We start from the raw sequence: 6390 nt of genomic DNA, 5'->3' as shown, positions 1-6390 counted from the left end.
CGGTAAACCCACAGCCTTCCAGCATGGGCGTCATGGCCATCAAGAACATGTCACAGTGCTGCAGAGATTTTGTTTATGGCCAGTTTTGGGGCCAGTTTATGGCCAGATTTTGGGGGCCTATTCCCAACCCTTGGAGATCAAGTTTTAGATTTTGATTTACATAACATTGGAGAAAAGATTCATTGCTATTTAGTCTCCAGTTCCAGTGTTTCCACCTTAGTCCTGACCAACTTCTGAAATTTTAATAACCTTAAGACCAACCTTTCTTTCTTTAGACTATTCATGAGTCATCTTTTAAGCACCATTAATGGAACTCTCTTAATTATGAGCCAACACTTACTGAATCTAGCAGCTATAATTTGCATTTTACTTAGCCAGTGATGTGCTGGAGCTAACTCTAACTGAGTCATAAGAGATAACTTTGACATTTTTTCCCATTTTCCTATTTGGTGACATGAAAGTGGGAACTTGAAATTGGTCACGCTAAGGAAATTAACACCACAGAAATCAGCAAACATAACTGAGCTTTTTGCCCACTCTCTAGTGAACTAACTAATTGCTAAATATTTACTGTCACATCATTGCTTATAGTGCTTCATAAACTGATCCTACCATATTCACATCTAAAGGTGAAGATAATTTAGGAACTTGGTATGTATTGTAATTTCTTTACTCTTTGTGACTTGGGAAAAATGTAAGATTTCTTACAATTCTGCAGCCTCTCCTTTGTTTTTGTCACATTGCTTTGCTGACTTTATCTCACAAACCACAGTTCCTTTCATTTCAGTGTTTGTACTATTCTTTCCCCAGTCCAAGATGTTTAATATTTAAACTTACACAGGTCTACATGTACATACTATTTCCTCACTATTTATCAACACCTGTTAAAAGACATGACAAATGTTTTGAAGATAAAAAGTCATATCTTTTTTCTGTACTCTAAATCACACTAGATATTTTGGTATATATGTGATAGTTAAGATAAACTTTAAGCAAATTATGATAAATTTTAATATTTTAATCAAGTTTGAATAGAATAAGAATAAAAGAATAGAGTGCCTACATATACACACACACACACACACACACACACACACACACATATATAAAAATTCTAACTAGTCAAATACTTCATTTAATGAAAACAAAAAATTTGGTAACACAGTTAGAAATATCTATTTAATTTCTCCAAGTTCCTTACTTGGATGCCGAGACCAGCTTGGTCAGGGAGACCCTAATGCGCAAGAGGAATTAAAGACACACACACAGAAATATAGCAGTGTGGAGTGGGAAATCAGGGGTCTCACAGCCTCATATATATATGTGTGTGTGAGTGTATATTTGCATACTTACACATGCACACAAACACACACACACACACACACACACATAGCCTAATCTGGTGTGCATGACAATACACTAGAAAGAGCTGATATTTAGTGATTAAAATAAATTGAGTTTAAATCACTGCTCTATCACATACTAACATAAATGTTGAAGGTAGTTCTATTTTCCCTTGTGTGAAAGAGAAATACAATTATAGGGTTAATAGGGTTGTTGTGAAGGACAAATGAGAGAATATATTCAAATATCTTATGTGCCTTAATACTACCTGGCACATGATCATTTCCAAATCATTTTTGTTATCTTCTCCATTCCTTTAACAATCAACAATACAGTATATCACTTGATATGATTTGGATGTGTGACCCCACTCAGATCTCATGTCAAATTTTCATCCTCAATGTGAGAGGAAGACCTGGTGGGAGGTGATTGGATCATGACAGTGGACTTCCCCCTTGCTGCTCTCATAATAGTGGGTGAGTTTTCAGGAGATCCGATTGTTTAAAAGTGTGTAGCACCTCCCCCTTTTCTCTCTTCCTCCTTCTCCAGCCATGTAAGATGTGCCTGCTTTCCCTTCACCTTATGCCATGATTGTAAGTTTCCTGAGGCCTCCCCTATGGAACTGTCAGCCAATTAATGCTCTGTTCTTTATAAACTACCCAGTTTCAGATATTTCTTTATAGCAGTGTGAGAACGAACTAATACATCACCCTCCAATAACATAAAAATGCAATTTTTAAAAATCAGCTTTTTGAAAAATTTTTAAAGAAACTTATGCAAACATTTTCCAGCCTATGACAGTTTATCTCTTTCACCATTAAGCATTTGGTTATGTTAGCAGTAATCCTGCCTGTTTTCAATCTCCACTATCTCCATCATGTATAGACGTGAAAGATATTATTTCCTATAAACAAACTCAAAAGAGGGAAAAGGTGAAAACAGCCTGACATTATTGTGAACATAGGAATCTAGATGTGATAATTAACAAATATTATGGTCCAAATATACATATGTATTTCTAAAGACATGTGCTAACAAGAAATCTTGTATAGAATGCATTGAATTCAACCTCATGTTACAATCAGTTCTTCAAAACTATTGCTGTTATATATACTTAGATTATCATTGTCAGCACCTCAACAATTCAGAACATTTTCACATATTAAAATCTCTGTTACTTATTACAACCTCCTTTGAATAATATAATCATTTTTCTTATAGGGAAAAAAATTGGTGCATCAGAGCTTCAGGGGTGCAAATAGCTAAGAACGTAACAACTAAAATATCTTTTCTTTCACTGTTTGCCTTGATATTTATTTTAAGAATTCAGGTTTCAAATGTATAATTGATCTCTACTTCTTTTCACATAGCCAATTTTGATTTGTACAAAGAGCCCATTCAAATTCTACATATACATACTGACATCAATTGCTAATGGATATTCTCTGCATATCCTTGGCACAATGACAATTTAATTTTCACAGAGGCAAGCACATACCTAAGCTTGTCATACACACATCCAGGCTTCTCATCAACTGGTTCTTTGAGGTTGGGACATATTAGGGAAACAACATTTTATCTTGCATACCATATGCTGTCTCTTACAGAAATATGACAGCATCATTTCTTAAACTCAAAAGCCAGGTCAAGGTCCCAAAATATCATCTGGCTCTACCTTACCTTTAGTAAATGTTTTCTTTTTAACTGTAGAACCTTAAATGATTAATCAATCTTTAAGTGATTACATTGAAACGCTGTCACCTGATATAGATGATAAGTCATCGTCATAGCTGAATGACAGAAAGGGGAGATTGCATTCAGAACATTTCCACTTGGGATATAAATATTTGTCTGAGCTTCATCCTTGGCCCCAAAGGGGCCTTTGCCTCTATTCTGTTTTTATGTTTATTTTGGTAACAATACAACACAATGCACTTAAATGATACAGTTAAATGGTATGGATTCTTCTAAATAGTTTAAATATCATTCTCACGCATATTGGAGTAAAATTTTAAATCTGAAATACCTGAATCTCCTGAGACAAATCCAAATTTGCATGAAAGTTCAGATGTCAGGCTTCTTCTAATTCAGATAAAAGTGTTTCTACTAGGAAAGTTGTAGCAGCAGATAGAATTGTTTCCAAGACACAGGCATCTTGAAAAATATATTTGGATGTGAAATCAAAACCTTGTCTTTTGACCAAGAATTTATTTTCTAGATTTATTTTACTCCTCTTTATGTTTTTAGATCACTTAAAAAATGATGTCAGAAGTAACCTTGGTGACAGTTCATGTTGTTTTTCACCACAAAAGCAAATATTTTGAGCATCATAATTTTCCAGAATATGACAGAAAAAAGCTGTTTTTTATGAAATTTTTTGAAGAAGAAAACAAATTATTTTCCAAACAAAAAACTTAAATCAAAACTTTGTGTAACCTTTTATTTCTTTTTAAAACTTGAATGTAGAAATGTTGGGGGGTTACGGCCAGGCGTGGTGGCTCAAGCCTGTAATCCCAGCACTTTGGGAGGCCGAGGCGGGCGGATCACGAGGTCAGGAGATCGAGACCATCCTGGCTAACACGGTGAAACCCCGTCTCTACTAAAAATACAAAAAATTAGCCGGGCACAGTGGCAGGCGCCTGTAGTCCCAGCTACTCAGAAGGCTGAGGCAGGAGAATGGCGTGAACCCGGGAGGCGGAATTTGCAGTGAGCCAAGATCGCGCCACTGCACTCCAGCCTGGGCGATAAAGCAAGACTCCATCTAAAAAAAGAAAAAAAAAAAAAAAGAAATGTTGGGGGGTTACAAATGATGTTGCCATCAATACAATTCTGAGTTTACTGTACATGTTCTCTATCAGAATATTCAGAAATACAAATTTCATTTCATTTGGCATTGATTTGTGAAGTATTTAGGGATTCTAATTATAATTTTCATTTGATAAATTGATGGTTGAGATAATAGGTTGACACTTTTATTTAAAAAAGATTACAGGTAACCTTTGTGGGAATATATCTCTGGATGAGTCTTACTCCAACATTGAGACATGTCTCAGGATGGCTATTATTCATGCTCCCTTGGGTATCAAGCCCTGCAGTATGCTAGTCACTGCACTGCACCAGTTGATGCAGCTATGAAGTTGCAAACAAATGATGTTTCTGCCCTCCTAGAGTTTGCATTCTGTTGGAGATGAGGAGTAGATAATTTAAAAATAAAATAAATATATATTTTGTGACATAATTCTAAGTGCTATTGAGTAAAATGAGTTAACAAGACATGAAGTCTCATGTCAGATTTCTAATTTATATAGGGTGATGTGGGAGATGATACTGATAAAGATGGCAGTTAGAGAGAGATAATGAATTAAGAGTGAGCCTTGTGATAACTGGAGGGAGCAACCACTAGGCAAAAGAATTCCTCTAAGAAAGAGCCAGGAGGCCAGCTGTAGCTTGAAGAAAAAGAACAGAGATGAGAGAGCTAGAAAATGAGGTCAGAGAAATAGCTAGGGTCCAGACAATATTAGGTCTTGTGCTCTGTTGTAAGGCCATAGGTCTATGGTGACAGAAATGATACTGTATGCCATTAAACATCCTAGTGTGTAATTTACTCCAGGTCCAAAATAACAATAACAAAAACGATCATTGTAAGCAAAGACTCAGGCTCGCTTTAGGGGAACATTATTAAATTCTTATAATCCTTGATGTGAGAACAGCCTTCTTATTTTGGTGGATGTGGAATGGCCAGTATTAATACAGGCCTGCTGTGTGCTACAGCAGTAGGAGTGTGAGCACTTAGCAGCAAGCATTACAGAGGACCTGCAGGGGGGCAGCAGGTAAAAGTAGGAGGTGTCTCTGCTAGAGTAAGGAAGAATAAAGAATCTCAGAGACTTATTGAACTGGGATCTAGAGACAAAGAACATGTTATTAAGGCTTGGGCTGTACCTTCACAAGTAGCATGATAAAGGACAACAGAATCTCATTTAGTTCATCACTATTGCAAATATCATTCAATTTTACTTTTCTATTAGCTTTGTCCTGGACAGAAAAATATTTAACTCCAAGTGGTAATTTTTCATGAATAGCTTACCTTAATATGAAAGTGAATAATAGCTACGGCTTGGGAAGAAGGCAAAAATGTTTTTGCTAGAAATAATGCCCCATCACACAGGAAAAATCTACTAATATAGACAACAGCAATGTCAGAAGGCATAATGTTCTTTGACTGTTAACAGGCTCCTTCCTACCTGGCCTATTCACTGAGAATTATCTTCTCAATTTCTGTGATAATGGCCTTTCCCATATCCCTTTTTACATCACCATTTTTCGTGTCCACCTATTTAGTTTCTATTTATGATTTCTGTTGTAATTTTTAGTGTGATTCATGCTGCTAGATGTTTTGTCATAGGCTGCCTATTCCTTCCAGGGATGTGCCAGATTTTATCCAGGAAATCTCATTAAAGATGTCAACAATGGCAATTTGGTAGTTTTCAAAACTGAATTAAGAATATTTATAGATTAACATTTTCTTCTACATCTAGGTCCAATTCAGTAAGTTGAATTTAAGAAAGAAGCATGGAAGAGAATTTTGTGGCCAATATTATGACAAATGTCTTTTATAAATGGTTCATTCAAAATCCTGCACATTTTCTGCTATAACATTTTCTAATGTCATCAAGGCCTATCAACTACTTCTGTGGATAAATAAAGTCCAAAATTATCATTATATTATTTTTTACAAAACAATATTACATACCATTTCTGACTTCAGTAAGGTATTCTAGAAAATATTTACATTCCTCCCCTTCACATTTCTTTCTTATCATTTACTAAGGTCAACACAAACATGATCAAAATAAGCCTTAGTTGATAAAGACTTTCAAACATTTATTTTATCAATTTATTTATATTAAAGCAGAATAAGGACTGACATCTTTTAGAGTTGGGAGGGTAAAACCTTTTACAATACTTGTAAAAGTATTGCTATTGTACACTAGAATCGTATGAGTCTACCACCTTTGACCTACATAAACTGTAATTTCATACGATTAA

The sequence above is a fragment of the Pongo abelii genome, chromosome 5 (assembly GCF_028885655.2).
Source record: "Pongo abelii isolate AG06213 chromosome 5, NHGRI_mPonAbe1-v2.0_pri, whole genome shotgun sequence".
Taxonomy (NCBI): domain Eukaryota; kingdom Metazoa; phylum Chordata; class Mammalia; order Primates; family Hominidae; genus Pongo; species Pongo abelii.
Note: the sequence above shows the minus strand (reverse complement) of the source record.